This window comes from Ixodes scapularis, unplaced genomic scaffold (assembly GCF_016920785.2).
Source record: "Ixodes scapularis isolate PalLabHiFi unplaced genomic scaffold, ASM1692078v2 PGA_scaffold44__24_contigs__length_19508400, whole genome shotgun sequence".
Taxonomy (NCBI): Eukaryota; Metazoa; Arthropoda; class Arachnida; order Ixodida; family Ixodidae; genus Ixodes; species Ixodes scapularis.
In genome coordinates, this window is record NW_024609873.1 from 7,093,312 (window position 1) to 7,112,453 (window position 19,142).

General features: G+C 49.0%; 1 protein-coding gene across 2 annotated transcripts in view; it reads right to left on the minus strand.

The window, feature by feature from the left end:
- Positions 1-19,142, minus strand: part of LOC8051298 (adenylate cyclase type 1) — a 368,813-nt gene that overhangs the window by 130,337 nt on the left and 219,334 nt on the right. The gene's annotated exons all lie outside the window — the stretch shown is intronic.

Below are 19,142 nucleotides of genomic sequence, written 5' to 3' on the forward strand. Positions count from 1 at the left end.
CACAAACGGTCTGCGACCCAGCAAAACGATATCGCTCGAGCTCCCGTCGGCTTTGTGTCTCAAACTGAGTAGTGCCATTTGCGACCAAAACGATCCCATATCGCCCCCGCACTACAGAATAAGAAAGTGATAATAATTTACTTCTCTAGTCTTAATTCGTCTTAATCGGGCCTGGTGTTCGTTTCTTGCCTTTACTTCGCCGGCTGACCGTACACTTCGCCAAGTTTGGATCGAGTGCATCGATCTGGGGGCAACACGCACCGAGCACACAGGCGCCTCGCATACCGAATCCAGCGTTCCGACTTGGACGATGGATTAGGGTTAATCCGTCGTCGCGGTCGAAAGGCCGCACTCCATATCTGTCCGAGGCTCGTCGGGGGGTAGATATAAAATGATCTCGAAAAAGACCGGAAGTAAGCGAGGGTTACTTTGTGTCGAGGAGGTTTGCTTTCCGCAACCTTCCTGATTGCACTGTCAGTATACGGCGCCGGGTGCGGCAAAGAAATCGAGCGCTATTTCGTCAGTCAGATGCTCGGAGGGACTTGCACAATTGTGCTGGTTATAGATGCGATAACCGAGCCTGCAGCGTCCGTAGTCGCGATCCGAGATACTTCGCTGCACTCGAAATATCACTCTTACCTCGAGATGTACTTAAGCCTCCGCCTGTGCAGATACCCAGCTCACAACGTTGCAAGATGTGTCGGCTCTCAGCATAGCTCTGAGGAGTGAGCACTTCAACATTATCTGGCACGTATGGTCCGTGGCTCAGAGGGCCTCACACTCGCGGAGACAGACACTATTGGACCGATTAGAGTTCCGACCAATAAACCCTCGTCAGTTTTCCCCACACTGCGTAGCTCCGGCGAAATTTTTATGGTTGCGGATTTTCCTCAAACTTGTTTAAACACAGAAATAGACACATCTTTTTTTTTTCTTTTTTTTTTTTTTGCGAATTTAACGATTTTTTACATTTTGATTTTTATCTCTTTTCCAATTGAAATATCACTTATTGTGTTCTTTTAGATTGAGAAGTTTTATTGGCAACACTGAAAAAAGTGACATTTGTTTTAATTTGGGTAGCATAACTTAATTTCATTTCATTCAGTCGTGAATTCCCGACGGACTGGAAGACATTTGATGGTGTGAAGTGAAGGGGGAAGCTTACTCGAGTAGAACGATCAAATGCGCGACGAGCTCTGTGTCATATACTGCCTGCTCGAACCGCAAGTTTAGCAACATGTGACGTCACGAGACTGAAAAAAAGAAAAAAGAGAAATCATGGCCAACTTTTTGGGACATTCCAAGGATTAAAATGATTTCAAGGAAATATCAAACTTCTAATTGCTTTGCGTTCTATGATACCTAGGCAATTACACACATCGGGAATATTACGATCTTTGGTCAAGAAAAGCAGAAATGGACAATTTTGTGAATGTAACCCATAAAAGTAAATGAAAACAAAATTGTAGAGCAGCGAAATAAAAACTATACGCGTCAAAAAGTTTAATTACTGCTTATTTATGTTTTATGAATGTCATCTAAAATAGTCCCGGGGAACACTGCGATGTTGTTCTGTTGAAATCTCCATTTGAGTACATGCGTCGAGACGTTGATGTCCAAGTAAGTTGGGGATGCTGAACGTTGGTTTTGGGCTTCAGTTGCCGTTTTCTCAATAGCTATTCTGGACTGAAAGATAATAGGGAATTTTAGCGAATCGTTACCGTGTTCCGCGTACCGCGCTACCGGAGCCTTTGAAGCATGCTTTTAAGCGCGCGCCCGGGTAATGCCGAGACCACGGGGCGCGCGCTTAAAAGCATGCTTCAAAGGTTCCAGTAGTGCGGTACGCGGAACACGGTAGCGGTTTGCAAAAATTTCCCGGTAAATAGACTGCCGGGAAAAGTAAAACCCTGCTTTCCGAGAATGTACTTAGTTTGGGTAACAGTCGGTGTTACCTTTAAGGAAATAGAGTCCACGGACACTGAACGCCATCCCCTGCTGCACTCATTGTACTCCGAGAAAGGATAAATTAAGTTCCGGGCAAGTTATCCGCAATCTAGGGAAGGTCAAGAGCACACGTATATTTAATTGACGCCCCTGACTGGGTGAATCATTCTAGCGAAACGAATTTAAAGCGCGTAAAGGCCCGCTTACACACTTGTAACCAATGAACATATTGCACGCCCCTTCCGTCAGGTGGTATAAGCTGGTTTTCAATTTCCGCACACGCGTGTGAGGGTTGAACTCCAGTCGAACATTCGTCGATCTTCCCGCCAAAAGTAACTTAGTCGAACTCGAATTTTGGCTGGTTCGCTCCACCTCTAGTCACGTGATCAAAACATCAGAATTCCACCAGCTCACTCGCGTTTATTTATTTTTACATACCGCAGATGTGATAGAAACACAACCAAACTGCAAGAAGTTCCGAGTTGGACGATAGGTGACGCCACCGTTCAAACTCCAGAACGACAACGCTTTTTTGTCGAAAGCGAACAGGAGGCCAGCGGTCCACAATAAAGAACTCGCTAAAGATTCGCTAACGGACCGTCCCCACACCTGCTGCTCCTTAATGTCAGCTTTCCCTCCACGCTCGGCAACACGAATCGTTCTCTCCATTCCGTGTCGATCTCTTCTTTCTTATTTTTTTTTTTTTTTTTTAATTTGACGGAGTTATTGCAGTTTTCTATAGTCGGCGCCCTTGAAAGCGGTTCCCTTTTGTTTGTTTGTTTGTGCGTGTGTGCCTGTGAGTGTGTGTTTGTGAGCAACGTGTTTTCGATTTGCCCGAGTTTTTCGCCACTCTGCACGCAACGACTCGGTGTAATTTTGTTTCTCGGGTCGGCACGATGACACGGCGGGCAGGAAGGACGCCAGGTGACGGCTGGAGAGGTAAACCGGAAGGTCACTGAATTGCACCGTAGGCAAAAGGGAGTTGATGCAAAAAACAAAAATCGGTAAAAGCATTCTTTTTTCAGTGGTTGGTGGGGTTTCTGCTTATCGCAAAAGAAAGTACTTAGAAGGTACTTATCGCAAGAGAAAGTACTTTTCAGTTTTATTTCTTCTGGATAGTACACTAATTTCTCGGCTAGTTTAGTGCGGCACCGAGGAGAATAATAATAATAATAGTAATAATAATAACAATAATAATAATAAATAATAATATTACACTGCTTATTCGCAAAAAAAAAAGAGAAACGCAATCAACAAGTTTTCTAATAAGTGTTTCGCAATAAATTGATCTCCACAAGCGTTAGACGCATTTTTGAAGCTATAGCCACCATAGCCAAGATGGGTAATGACATTGGTCTATCGTTCCATCGAAACTCCATGCACGAGTGTAAAAAGAGAAACCGCTTAGCCTCTTACTAAACTGGACCGAACGGACAATTCGTCAAGACAAACAACATAGGCGACCGGGTGAAGTTACGGTGTCGCGTAACTCGACGACATCACATGATCTGGTCACGTGACACCGTGCTGTAACCCAGAGCCGTGTATAGAGAGAGTTTGGTCATTGGGAGGCGCGGGCAGAGCCAGGGCGTGCGTCAGACTCGGAAAGAGGGCTTGGCATGCTCTCTTGACCAACCAGAAGCCGAAAAGAATCCCCTAGCGGTGGTAGCGAGAAACAGGTCTGATCGAAGGTCTATGTTCGTATAGGGTTTTAATAAGTGCGTAAGAGTGAAGTGTAGTAACTCTTCGTGGTTGAAAAGAGGGTGCACGTGTTGTTTTGATCATCATCATGCAGAAAGATGTAAGAAACGAATGCGCCGCTCAACTCTGTTTCGCTCGGACAGTGTGTGACCGCTCGGACGGCAGATTCCCGGCCCTCGGCGCACGGATTATGTCGTACGTTCCGCTAGTCGCACTCTCCCACCATCATTTTGGATGAGCGTGATTGAAACATGACGTGTACCATATTTTCAGCCATCAAGAGTTACTCCAATGCAGTTATCAGGTTTGTTTCTCGCAACCACCACCAGGGTATTATTTCCGGCTTTTGCTTGGTCACATTCGAATTTCTGAAGAGGCCCTGGAACACGCCCCGCCCGCTTTCGGCCAATGGCGCCTCCTCATTTGTCTCCTTTACTTCCCAACGAGTGGCCAAACTCTCTACATATACGGCTCTGCTGTAACCGAACGAACACCTCTTTTTAGAAAAAGGTGTAACGTTATCGTCCGTGACGTTACAGCTCTAACACTAGCTCCTCCCCGCAGAACCCCAACCAAAAATCAAATCTTCGGTTAAAAAAGAAGAAAAGGCACCATTGCTTATTTTTGAAGCCCCAGCAGAGAACGTTGATGAATTCTAGCTTGATAAGAGACGCTGCCCTTCCTCCACTCCTCTCCCTCTTGCACTCCAGCTTCGGAGTCCTCGAGGTCCTCGCCAGCAGGCAGCGCGAGTGTGCGCGCATCGACGGCGGCTAAGTATACCATACATACACATACAGGCTTCTTTCCCTTTCCTCGAGTGAGTGGCCCGTCCACTTGGGGACGATGTCGCGCACTCCATCCGACCGAGCGCCGCTAAAACGGCGCAGCCACGCACCGAGAGGAGGCCACTTGACCCCGTCTCGCGCTGTCGATGAACTCTCACGCCCCGCTATTTGGCCTCCCGAGCCTCAGGAGCCTGTCCCAGCGTTCCGCGCGAAAAACGTCGATTGAACGGCAGAAAAAACATGACCATGCAAAGAAGGGGGAAAAAAACTCTTTTTTTAAAGTGAGCATTTTCATCCAACATACACGCCAACGTATAGACCGTTCCATTAGGGTCATAGCAGAGAGGGTAAAAGAGAAAAAAATGCACTCCCCCTCTCACCCCGTATGACGTACGCTCCGCCGAGTGGGCTGTAGCTAGCGTCCGGCTGGCGTGCAAACTCTGTTTAAAATTGCGTCATTTTGGAACTTTCTAGCGCAGATGCGCAGATTTTGGTATGCCAGTTGTCGTGTAATATTATGCTAGATAAAAAGAATCACGGGGTCCAATTGCGCTGTTACCTGCGTGCAAATAAAAAAAAATATTGGGAAAACTGTGTCAGATTGGCCGGTCTCTTTGGCGAAAAGTAAATACTGTTGCTGTACCTTTTTTACTATACACTAGTTCGTACTGGTGTAGGCCTTTAGCGACCGTGAGTGGAAGTCTGAAATAATAAATAAAACGTGCTCTCCTGCCGCAATACAAGCAGTAGTTGAGGGTAGTACTGCCGGCTCACTCAACTGCTATTTAAGTAACGGAAAAAAGATATGCTAGTTGATCATTTAGCAAAATAGAACAACAGAGAGCTATAGACCGTTTTATCGTGGGTAGCGCCATTTTGAGAGCGAGAGAGAAAAGGGGAAAGGGCTACCGGCGCTTTCCCCCTTTCTGATTGTGTAGAAAGAGTGGAAGTCCCAGATGAGAGGCCTGGCCGGTGTTGGGCGTCTGCAGTGCCCCAACTTCGTTCGCGCTTTTTTCTACGTTTCAAACTCCCAAACTTAATTAGAGTCATGGTCTTCGGTGGCGACAGTCTCCCGGTCATCGGGGCACAATTGCTGGGTAACAGGGTGCACGAATAACGACAAAAAGCGTCGAATACTGTCCGAGGACCTATGTAGCTTGCATGGAATCCGGCAAGGCAAGTACGGCTGGAAGGTTTTAAGCTCCATTGCTTTCCGCATGACTGGAAATGATGAACCAGTTATACATTTTTGCTTGCAATAGGCCTATTTCAACGTAGCCGCCTTTAGTTGTAATCAACAAGTTATACACGAAACGGGAAACTCAATTAACTTTGTAAACGCCCGGAGCTGCCACATATCGTCTAGCTCTGCTGTTTTTATCTTCTTGTCCCTGTTCTTATATTTCCTTGTGAATGAACGACGAAGACGCTCCAGATGTACTTTTATCGAACCGCAGAAAGCCTCGAAGCAGCCACGAATTATCTTACTATTTGATGCAATATTTTGGGTACTCACCTGCAATTTCTATAGCTGGCACCTTCGCTGCCGCTGTTCCCCCCGTCGCCACACTGGCGGATGCCATGACCCAAACAAAGAAACGTGCACACTGGGCTCGAAAACGCAGATCGCAACACTTTCCCTGCAGCGACTATCAAGCGCCTCAAAGCGCCTTAGTCAACGGAAACAACCCACCAGCGGCACTCCAAGGACGCTTTTGCCGGCTCCCTGGTATCGCGCAGAAGATCGCGATTAAAAAAAAAATATATACAACAAAGAATTACGTTTTCAACAATTTCCAGCCTCACCCGGGGGCAGAAATGAGCCTTCAACTAATTGTTTATGATGATAAAATCGAGTCAGTCACCACTGTAAATTATCACTATTAAGATAAATTCAGTTACAAAATTTTACAAGCTGAAACAGCAGTTATCACGAGAAAACTGGCACGCACCTTGCGAGCGTACCCCATGTTCATCGGCGGTGCAGCGTTCGGTGCGCGCTCCATTCACGAAATGTTCCGAGCGAAGTCGAGAGGATGTCGTTGAGGAGACGCCTTTTCGGTTTACGGACGCAATCCACTGCCGCCGGAGACGGGGGTCATGTGGAAAGCGATGGAGCTTAAAGACATTGCAGCCCCTCTCTCCTTGCCGGATTCATTGCAAGCTACATAGGTCCTCGGACAGTATTCGACGCTTTCTGTCGTTATTCGTGCACCCTATGACCGAGCAATGGTGTCCCGATGACCGGGTAACTGCTGCCATCGAAGCCCGTTACTCTAATTAAGTTTGCGAGTTCAAAACAGAAAAGAAAGCGCGAACGAAGTTGGGGCACAGCAGACACCCAACACCGGCCATGCCTCTCATCCGGGACTTTCACTCTTTCTACACAATCAGAAAGGGGGAAAGTGCCGGTAGCCCTTTCCCCTTTTCTCTCTCGCCCTCTTTCAGTAAAACGGTCTATAGGCTGATTTTGGAGTAGCCACAACTATTCTAAGAACGCGAACCACTTCACAACGGTAGCCACGAGCGAGAGTTCGATGTTCGGTAGAGCCCGCCGATACAGCCCAAAGATGGAGAACGGCAACCTCCCGGTTTGTCGTCTGCTAGCGGAGTCGTGCGCGTGCCCTCTCCCTCGTTTTGCCCCGCCAAACCCGCTGAACTTCCCGGATGTGTGGAGAGGGCGCTGCGGTCGCACAAAATGGTGCCGCCCAGAGAGCGCTAAATGGAATGGTCTCAACTCTCCTACGTCACGCCGCGGTGGTGGCGCGTCGGCCGCACTTCCGGTCTGGGGCGGTGGGGAGAAGTCGCCGTGCGAGACATGCATCCTTGTGTTTTTTTAGCAGAAACCAGACAAAAAACCTGCGTTCTGGTCAAAATGCTGCGACGGGGGCCGTACGAAAAGAGTCTGGAAAGGTTTGAAGAACAGTTTTCATGTGTTTCTGCCCGCACCGTTCGTCCGAATACGTGGATTGTAGCCGTGAAAAGGGTAAACCAGACGCTGTCGAACCACGATTGCTTGTGCGGGCAACACTTTGTGGTCGCCAGATGTATTTGTTTTGTTCCAACATGAACGAGAGAAAACCGCCAAGTTGTCCGGGCCACCCGCGGGTTCAGTGCGTCTTCAAATTCACACGGCCGCCTGATCGTTCGAACTTTCGTCTGCTCTTTCGAGCCTGCTTTTTGTCGTCTGGTCGTTCAAACAAAAACGGCCCGTAGACCAAACTTTGACCCGGTGATTGCAATAAGAAGTGATTGCGGGCCTCAAAAGACTTATGTAGGCTCGGTGAAAAAGAGTAGGTACAAAAGGTTGATCATTGGTACCAGTTGATCATTGGCACCGACTTATTACGCTTGGTCTGTTCCCGCCTCCTAATTTAAGTATCGACGTCGATCATCGCCGCTACCTTCTACGCAACCGAAAATATCTAGAAGGATTTCATCGTGGTTTTGGCGTCCATTCTACGGCGTTCATGCGAATGAATCGCCGCACGTCAAATTATTTACGCAAAGTTTAGCCGTGTGACGAGCCTTGATAATTTCGCTCAGACGATTAAAGTGGTAAGACATTGCTATGGGAACGTAGAATAGACAATTCCAACGCGAAAAAGATTATGCAGACCCACACAGACGCCGACAACGTGACATTCCAAAAAACACACACTTGTGTGTTTTTTGTCGTCAACTCGTTCAAACGACAGCGGCCCGTAAACGAAACGTTGACACGGTAATTGCGATAAGAACTAAGTGCAGGCCTCAAAACACCCTTGAAGGTTGGTTGGGGTAAGTAGGCTAAGCGTAAACAGTATAGATACAAGAATATGTTGATCATTGTTACCAGTGGCCATCACCGATTTGTAATGCCCGATTCTACTTGCGGTTTTCAGCATCGACCAGTGTTGCGGAGTTGCCACTCCGGAGTTGGAATGATTCCGGAATCATTTCGAATTTTCGCGACCCCGGAATGGAATGGGAATGGAATGGCGGCAGCGTTGAGGGGAATGGAATGGGGATAGAATTAGATGCCTTTTGCCCGGAATGGAATGGGCCCGCTTCTTCTATTTGATTTTTCTTCTTTTTTTTTTTTTCTTCTTAGTGTTTACGGTCAGCGAATTTGAGCCAGTCGGCGAGCCAGTTCCTCAGAAATAAAATGAGCGGGTGGGAAAAAACTAACCCGCGTGGAGCTCTAACAGACTTATACGCAAAAAATGCAATACAAAAAAGAAACGTCAAAGCAAAAAGCAGAGGGGGGAGGGAGGGAGGGGGGGGGGGGGGGGTGGCGGTGGCGCCTTTCGCGCAGGTGACGGGCTTTACTGGCGTTACACGAGAGCGAGCGAAACAAGAAACCAAGCACCAAGCAAAAGAAACGAAAACATGGAGAATACACGCGCGCACAGACTGAGATCTGAGAGCGGAGGACGACTCATAACTCGCAGAGCTCTGATAACTCGTTGACTCGCGCGCCGCCGAAAGATGATCAGGTATTGTCTTCGTATAGTTCAAGGAGCGTTGTTTAGCAGGCGGCCAGACCTGCTGCCTTCCACGTTCATTCGCGCGCACCCCTTTGAAGTGCGAACTGTGGATTTCCTTCTACAATAAAACAAAGCAAGATTCACTTCTCTCTTCTCCTCTGGCGCTTTACTCCGACACTTGTTTCATTATTCTGCATTTTTACGTGTAAGCCCACCTTTTACTTGTTCTTTGTTCAGATGCTTTTGTTTTCTGTGTTACATGTTTTACGTTCAAGTGGGTTAGGGTTACAGGCAAGCTAGCGGATTCCCGCTCATTTCCTTCGACTTTAGACTCTGCCTACTTTGTTTCACCTTGTGATGGACCGCTGCGGACGCTACGAGTCACCCCAGGCAATCCAGCACCGTGAGCGGGACTACAGTCCCTACACGCACGGCGCGTTGCTGCGCCCCATGGTCACGCGACACTCAGAAGGCACTGGACTGGTTTCGATGGCTCTCGTGCTGTCTGGTGCGGTCCATCGTAAGGTGAAGTAAATTTTCGTCACCGCTCTTGTCGCATGACCGAACTGACTAGACATGCAGAAAGACAGTTTCGTGACATGGTATATACAGTCTCTCGTGCTGCGCCGTAGAGGTTCCACTTTGTCAGGGGATGTGTTCTTACCACTGTGCATGGAGTCGCTTCCAGCAGCGTACTAACCGTATTGCCGTGCATGTATTTGAAGAATACAGTACTTAATATAGCTTATTTCTGCGCCACGCACAACTGGATATTTTTATGGTCTTTTCAAACAAACACGCTGGCCGCGTATGTCCTAGAAGACAAATGCAAAAAAAGTTTGCCAAAGAAAATTAGTGGATCTACGTTTTGCTGTTTGTTGCGAGCCACGTGGTCGAAAGGCCGATGTTTTAAACAAGCATCGACATATCAAGAGGCTTTCTCGATGTTTGCAGTACAATGTAAACAAACACTTTTTTTAGTGCTTTTTGCATTTTGTTGCAATTGTCTATGCGTTTGATGTCAGCTTTATGCTGCTTATGCCGGCAACACAATGTAGCTGTCAAGAGCCAATTTTTACGTTTTGGAATTAGAGGAATGGAATGGAACGATTCAGCCATTCCAGGAGTGGGAATGGGCCCAGTGTCCCCATTCCTAGGAGTTGAAAGGAATTGAATTACCACAAACTCTAATTCCCCGGAATGGAATTGGAATGGAATGGGGGGGGGGGGGGGGGGGGGGGGGGGGGGCATTCCGCAACACTGGTATCGACGTCCACTATCTCAGCTACGGTCCACGCTTTCGCAGCCCGAGCGACGTCGCGACTGAAAATAGCGAGCAGAATCTCATCGTGGGAGTCGGGCTTTAGCGCCCATTGTGCGGCGTCCACGTGAAATGAATTGCCGCAAGTCACATTATTTACGCAAAGTTTTGCCTCGTTAATTTTGCTGAAGCCGCTCAAGTAGTCAGACATTGTTAGAAGGACGTAAAATCAACTATTCCAACGCGAAAAAGAACACGGGGACTCACACCGACGCCGAAAACAACGCAATTCAATAGTTTGTTTATGGCCACGGCGGGCTTCTTGCCCACCGTCCATCGCGTATGCGCGGCGCCGGTGGCGTCCGCTAGGGGCGCTCCGGTTTGTTTATAAACATGAGTTGGTGTATACGTTTTCACCGAACATACACGCCAACGCTTTTACATTTTCACCGAACGTACACGCCAACGGACTATCTACAAACGGGCCCGCGTTTGCACACACCAGGTAGGGGGCACCGCCCGGGCAGAAACAAGATTCGCGTGAGGGGAAGCGTCTGCAGAGGTGGAGTAAACACGGCCAGGATTCATCCATGTTCACTCATGCACTCTCGGACACTGTTTCGCGCATTGTAACGGAAACGTTACGAAGCGCTCCGAAAAGCAAAGCAGTGGTCTTGTAGGAAACCGTTCAGGCAAACGAGAATTCGGCCTGTTTCCGTCAATGAGACCACCAGACGGCCACTGCGGCTTGATACCGATCCTACCTCTGCGTAACGCGCCATCACGTTGAGCGGAGGTAGAGGCTGGGTGCGTCGAAGGACGCCTTGATTGGACACGAGGCTCGGCCGAACGCTTCCGCGGCACTCGCGTTCAATCTGTGTCCGCGCTCGATCTCGCTACGATGGCGTCCAAATGCCAGAGCAGCCCTGGGCTTTCCTTATTCTGGGCGGTGTTAGTCGAACAGACCAAAGGAAGGTCACTACCTGGTGCCCCCGGTGTACCGCGGTGTGGCATACGCTTAAAGGGACAAGGACAGGGTATTTACGCTCGCCAAGGTTTGTATCTGTACATGACGTATGAGAGCCCAACTACCCGGAACACAATTTGAGGCTCGAAATTCGGTTTCTTTCCGCCCAAAAACCGCCGATCAAGAACTGGCCGGTTCCAGTCGCGTTCACTCTCTTCTCTGTGGTCACGGGCCGCTTACTGTGGTTTAGACAGAACTACCAAAGATAATCAAAATCCTGGGTCATCGAAGGCACTCACTCATAATTTAAAATACAATTTTTATTTGTCGCTTTTAAAAAACTGCAAAAACCTTGAATGAAAAAAAAAAAAAAACAGTTGTGCAGAGAGCTGGAAGCACTTTGTGCATTCTCCGCGTAATTCTGAACGTGGCGTCGTATCGCGGGAGTCGCTGGCTGCACGGCTAAACGAAGCGGCCTAAGCGACGGCGGCGGACGACGGGCGTGGGACCTCGACTTCAGAGCTGTCGTTCGCAGTATCGGCGAATCTGTCCAGCTCCGAAGGAGATATCGTTTCCCGATCAAAACCGTTGGGATTTCTTCCGTATGACAGGTTCGACCACCAAGCTGATTGGCACGAAGACTTCGTCGCTCCTTCTCCTGGCTGAAGACATCGCTTGTCTTGCGAACGCCAAATGCACTGGTAAAAGCTTAAAAAACGCACAAACGTCAAGCATGACTTGAGCGTTGGTCGTGCGACGCGCACGCTTTTCGTCCGCCTCGCACGGCCGGAAGAAAGAAGAGAAAGAAAACAAGGTCGGCTGTAGCCACGTGATGTCCGACAACTCTCTCCCCCTTCGGTCCAGTTTCGGTTTCGGTTTCGAGCAGTTGCGTTTTTTGGCTTTAGTGGTAATACACCTGACGCTGTAACAAAATATGGATTGGAAAGTCTTCTGACACTATATTGAATCGCCTGGCAAAAATAACAAATTATTATTATTTTTTTTTTTTTTTTAGGGGGGGGGGGGGGGGAAGAGAGGAGCGGGGGTCGTGTCTCTTTAAAGGAATACTTCAACGAAATTTCAAATATTCCCGTCGCGTTCAAAAATAGGTTGAATATGATCCACAATACCCGTAAATGACAATCGCACGTTTGTATTTTGATCCTGGTGGCTGTATTTTTCGTTATAAACGGCCCACTCTGGCAAGCGCTCGGAGAAGGCCCAGCTTAGAGCACGTGACATCCAACGCAATCGTGACGTAGGTCGTCTCAAGACGAGCAAAGCTACGGCGAGGCTGACGTCGAGAGGATGGCCTTGTCGTTCCAGCCACCGAAGCGGCTGCTTTTGTACGAATATTGAGTGACGGGTTAATCTTCTATAATCTTCTAGGGGGACAATAGCGACTTCTGCGACACACAGAAGGAATTCTCGGGAAGAAGGGAGTTCCTCCTTCCCCCCTTCTCTCGTCGTGGCCGGAGACGAGACAACCTCCGTCACTAGCTGTCAAGGTTCCTAGACGAGCATTACTAACGAGGCGTTAGCGACATCCACCAGGTGCTCTTTGCTAATCGTTTAATTCATTTTAAAATTCCCTTTGGAGACTTTTTTAACAAGATATTGGTATGTTCCATGTGATACTGCTCTTTTGAACACATATAGACCAAAAAATGAGCGCCGAAATTTCGTTGTAGTTTCCCTTTAAGCCCGAGTCACACTGCTCATGCCTCATACGAATTCGAACAGGGCGTTTGCTGTAAATGTGGCGAGAAAATTGTTTGCGGGCGCGCCTCGAGCACGTGAAGCATGCTGGCATCGTACATATGCGTCTGCTTCCAACCCGTCTGCAGACAGTTTTTGCATGACCAGCGTCGTACAAAGAGTGTGTTTCATGTATGAGCAGAGTGCAGCACGGCTTTTAGCCGGGGTCACACTGTTTATACATTAAGGACAGTCTGTATGCAGATTCAAACGCGAGTCACCGCGAGATCCGGCTTCGAATGCCGCGTGGCAACGAGTTCGAGTAGGAGACTTGGCACGCGGCATTCGAACCGCGGAGGATAAGCCTCCTGCGTTAATGGGGGGAGGGACGCCGTCCAAGCACAGGTTAAGACGCTAAAGGCCCTGTCACACCGAGGCAACACTTGGACAACTCTATCCGGCAACACGAGCAAATCGTGTTGCTGGCGACCCTGTCACATTGTGGCAACAACAGTCGGGCAATATATTGATGCCGCTCGGCAACCTCGTGGGCCGATTTGTTGTCCGACCACCTTGTCACACCGCGCTGACGGCGGGGACAACACGGGAAACACTCCGCCATCTTGATTGTTTATCTTCGTTCGTGCGCGGTGTCGAGTCGCTGGAAATGTGACTCTACAAAGTGCTAGTGCGTTCGAAGGACCGGAAATTACCACGGAACGACGTCAACCAGTGACTGCGATTAGAAAACTTGACACGGGGAGTATTTTTTACCCTTTATTTATTCAAAATGTTCTTTATTCCCTAACAAAGCAGATAGCTCTAACCGAGGAAAGTGATATATCGCTGATATGTTCGGGATTTACGCCACCGTATGAAGAGTTTTTGCCTGGTTGTTTCTTTCACGCAATTCCTATTTCCACTGTAAAATTGAGTTCGCACCGGCAATACCCGAAAGCGTTTTTTGTAGCGTGGTGTTGAGCTGAACTGACAGTGCTTAAAAATTGCGACACCGACACAATCGGCCTTTATCACAATCGGTAAAATAAATATTTTTCAACGCTGTCTATTTGTCCACCCCCTATGTCATCGCCCCATTCCCCAAAACGTCCTGGGTACTTTTGAAACAAATCAGGGGCCAGGTAGAGGCTGTTTCCAAGTTCCAAGCATCAACAATCATGATTAGGATGGTCGTATCAATGCTCCGATTGTTCAATCTTTGATTTACATGATTATTTCTATTATACTTCATCAGCGGGTGAGTAGGCATGCCGTTTTATTTCATTAGCAGTAATGTGAGCCGGTCTCTCGGCAGTTCTAACCTTAACAGCAGTCTGAAAATTCACGACCGTAGCTGTGGCCATTTCGACAATCTCTTTCCGTAATTACGCAGTAAAAAAAAAATTAATAAAATTATTTGAGCTGCACATCAACCTTAATTACAGTTAAATAACGTTTTCCAAACCTTTACTTGAGTAAGACGTTATTGATAGAGAATTAGCTCTGCCATGAAAGCTATCTGTGTTCTCGTGTTGCCGGTCCGAAATTCACTCAGCCAGAGATCAGGGCAACACACGCTGCCCAACACAAGTTGTTGCTGTTTTTGTTGCCGAAAGCTGTCATACCGAGGCTACAACTTAGTTGTCGTTCATGTTGTGCTGATGTTGCCACGATGTGACAGGTTTGTCGAACAACACGGGAAGCGAGCAACAACTTGCCCGACTGTTGGACATGCTGTGTTGCTGTTGCCGTCGTGTTGCCTCAGTGCGACAGGGCCTTAATTGTTCTCTGCCACCTAAGGGCTGTCGCCGCCCACTCGTCGGGAAGCAATTGTGACGAACTGCGCAAGCCTAGTGTGCCCGTTAATATTACTACGAGATTTAAGATTCTTACAAATTCCGCAAGCTTTGTCCGTGGAGCAAAGCTTGAGCGAACGTACTCTGCGTGCAGCGGCTGAAAAGGACCTACCGATGAAAATGATCCGTTTGCCGCTAGGGGCGCCCTGTCCCTTTCAAAGGCGACGATGTTCGCGCCGTCGAGGCATAAAATGTGTACCAAGTTCCGATGTGCAACGTCACCGCGAAGCAACAAGCGATGCATTATGTGTTCCAAACTGTTTTTGCCTAAAAATAAAAGAACGGGATTTTTTTCTTTTTTTTTTCGGAGCGATTTTGTGTTTTGTTTTGCAAGTGGATGTTTTTCGCGTGTTTCGCTTCCAACCGAAACGTATAGCAACCAGCTTGGGCCACACAGGTATCGCGGAGGGGCATGCAATGTGCAGGGGGCGGTATTTGTATTACAATAGGCACTCCATTGCAAGGCAATCTACGCCCTCGATCTGAGCGCCCGGCCGCCCCCGGAAATAAGCCGGAGCCATTTGATGCGCGGCCACGATATCCCGCAGCGTTGTTGCGCGCGCAACCAAAAATGCGCACACGAAATAAATATTTCCAGCACAGACAGAGTGGTTTCGACCGCGTTATCGCGATGCTCTCGATGTGAACATGCGTGTCGACTGGTGGCCTCGAGAGTGAACATGTGTCACCCCTGCTTTCTACACGAACCCTGCGACGAGTCTGTGACATGTTGACGCAGCTGGCCAAGGCGAGACGTCCCTCTGCACCACTGGCATGAATCGCAGATAAGGCCTCGAGCGATAAGGCACGGGCGGGACCGGCACGTTCCAAGGTTCCGACACGAAACACGACCGGTCGCTACAATTTTCCTCCTGGGTCTTTGGGTGGACTGAAGATCCACACTTGCGACTGCCAATGAGCGCACTAGAGAATACCTCCACTAAATGGAGCCACTAAATGGGACAAATCTCTCCAAAGCGCTCCTAAGCACTTCAAAAGTACGTAGATTCTAGAGCTCCAAACCACGTGTGTGTACGTGCCAGTAATGTGTTTGCGTGACTAATTACCATTATACTAAATGTCCGTATTCCACTGTACATTCTCTAGCCAGCCAGGGAACGAGAGTTACAGGCCAAAAAGGTAGCGGCCAATGCCCCTCAAAGGCATTCATATATCCCTCCGCCACCTCCGCATCCAATAGCGTCCCATCGTTTCCCTGACGTCGTCGCCAACGCGGGAGGGGGTTTTGTCTTAATGTAAATATTCGCTTCATCTTTCGACTTTGACTTAGCGTTGTGAAAGCCACGAGAGGGAGATTAGAGTTTTCCCCCTCCGATAGAAACAAATACGACTTTGGGGGGTTAGGTTCTCCCTCCGATGGACACAAAGGCCACTTTCAGGGGCTCGGTCCCCTCTCAGATGAGTGCATCACTCTGTAGCCAATGTCTATTCATTGAAGCGGAACAAGGGGCGTTTCCAGTGAACTATTCTTTCGACTGCGGAGGGATTTGAAACGGGCGCATCACCGCCTATAGCTACATGCGATTAGCTGATGGCTAATCGCATCTTGTTAAGACGACGAGATACCAGTCATCTTTCAAAGGATGGCTCGAATGCTTCTCACTGCACTCCGAGGGAAGCGATACAGAGATCAGGTCTTCGGTGAGTGCAACCGACGACTGCGTGAAAAGCAACAAAGGAAAAGAAAAGGTTGCGTTCTCGTTCCCGCGTGTGGCAGCCACCAGTGGATCAGGCTTAAGTTCCGAGGCGCCATCGAGGAAGCCGTGAGATGCGAGGCACGGAAGAAAAGGGAAGACGCTGGACCGCTTGGCCGCGCCTATATGGATGTTTTTTTCGACGCCGCATTTGATTCATCGCGCGGCTCAGCAGCGCCCGCGCTACCTGTTCGTGCGCGCAATATCTATTTCTTCTTTTTCTACTCCTTATATCCCCTCCACGGACGATATATGTATGTTTGAGTCCGGGAGCGAAGACGCCGGGTATACTCTACACACGGAGCGATCCATTTATCACGTCGTCGTGACAGAAGTAGCGGCGTGCTTCTTTAGTTCGGGATCTCTCGCCCGCGAACGAGAGTCCACGACGGCGCGGGAACCCAATATCGATCAGGCAGGGCTCGGAATCCATCACCTTAATCAAAAACCCTGGTCATCATTATCTTGCAATCCATCTTTCCTAAAAAAAAATGGACTACTTATTTATTTATATATATATTTCTTTTTCCCGTTCGGAATTTTCATTTTTTGGTCGCTATCGGCCTTGAGGATCAAATTACAACCCGCGCTCATCTCACCCGCTGTGCTTTGTTTTTACGCAGTTGGTCACGTCGTGAACGACGCTGTAGAAGTGGCAAGCTCTCGTCAGGAGCGCGTTCAGAAACCCGGGTGTGGTTTCTATAGACAATTGCAAGCAAGGCGCCACAAGTGGTGCCCCGTGCGTGCAAGCGCGTGCAACGCGCGGGTGAACGCAGCTTTGGCAAGCACGTAATCGCACGGGCGTGCCTGCTCGCGCAGAGAGATGGCGGCGGCCAGTCGCCCAGCTTGCAATCGTCTATAGAGCCATTTCGCAAGCGCTCCGCCATCTTGAGATATGGTCACTTCCCCCGCAACGATCTATCAGTTTCAAAAGCTCTCGGGCCGTTACACAGCGTGCGCCGCCAGCCGGTCGCGTGAGCGAACCGTGCCGCGACCGTGACGTCGCTCGCCTCGCCGCTCGAGCAGCCGGCGGCGTGCCTTAATTACCGGGGTTTGCTTTTCATTAGCCGCACAGTGCGTCGTCGGGACTCCCCGAGGGCGCCTTTCCACGCCTTCTCGGATGCTCCTTTGTGTCACCCTTCTCTCCACGCGGTGTCGTACTTGTTTCTTTGTTCTGTTGCCGTTCGCTGCGTTTTTCTTCGACGCTTCGCTGGGCGGTTGTTTGCCCACCGAAGACGGTAGTGGTAGACTACGAACTTTCCTCTTCGTGGCAGGCTGGCTTAAAGGCATCATGGAATAGCATTCCAACTTTTAACGCAAAAATTGTTTTATCGGTCGAATGTCTTAGTAGGGAGTTTTCGTAGATCGGTTTTGCCGTCCCGCAAGGCCCTCCGCAAACCGCTACGATACCCGGTACTCTACAGTCAAGGCTATGGGCGCGCAGGCGCAGTAGCGGCTTCATCGCTGCGGAGGGCTTAGCGGAGGGGGAAACGCGGTCTACGAAAACCCCCAAGTGATTCATTACGTAACGTAAGAAAACGAAAGCAAGCGCTCCTGTGCAAAAGTCCAGTCGCTCAGATGGTTAGATCGACGGAAATAGGAGTAATGTCAGACTGTCAGCTGAAACGGAACTGAGGAGCGTGTTGGTTCAACAAAAACTAAAGCTGAAAGAACCCATTTGGAACGGACGACCTTCCATCCCGCAGCAGCATAAAGGAAAGCGACCTGGGAAGAGGGAGAGCAAAATAAATAAAAGGCGTGTAAAAACTATGAGAAAGAAAGAATGATTTGCCATAAAAACTACGTTGTCAGATCGGGGCGGAGAATGAACATGCAGAGAAGGCGTCGAGAATCCAATTTCAGTCTTAGAAGTAGCGAAGGCGCGGAAACATTATTTGAACTGCGTTCATGGTGAATGATTCGATGATTTCTTTACCGTATCTGCTCTGATGTCCCTCCCTCCTCTCCTCCTCCTCTTCCTCCCCCCCCCCTTGCAATTCTAGTTTGATCGTAAGGTAGTGTGCAGGCACGACACGTGCGGGCGTGAACGACGATGGGGTGATACGATACCGCAGAGGTCGGTGACACTTGTACGTGGTGCTCTCAAGCCAGTGGTTGACGCACGTCTTCGTGCGCCCGATTTACGTAATGTTCCCAACAATCCAAAGGAACAGGATACACTTTCTTCTCCTCACACGAAATGAACTTGGTAACTTTTCGTCACTGTTCACCCGCTGACAGAACAGTTTCAAACGCATCCTGCACGAAAACACAACGGTGATGTTGAACGGGAGGCGATGGCTCTCAGGCGGTGGACGGAGTAGTGAACACATTGTATGACGACCAAACTGTCCCACTTCTTCCTCTTGGTGGCCGATCTTAACCGATCAAGACCAAGAAGGAATCTCTGCAAGGTTGCCCTGGATACCTTACCCTGACCAGTCTCTGGTGTTGAGCAAACTATACTCTCCGCGAAGCGAAAGCATGATTTCGAAAGGGATGATGACAAAAAGGAACACGGTGATGCCGTCCGTCCCATGGGTGTGGTTTATTCTTTCAGGTTCAATAATTGTCAACTCTGACGGTGTTGGTTTCGAAACGCGTTCGCTCGAGCTTCTACCGTGCTTTTTGCGCACATCATCGAACTTGCACGCATTCGAAGACCGTTCTGCCGCTGGTCGACTAGTGATCACTCGCGGTCAGCTGTCGCACCTCCAACGGCGTCTTCTGGTTTCTTCTGCGCCGT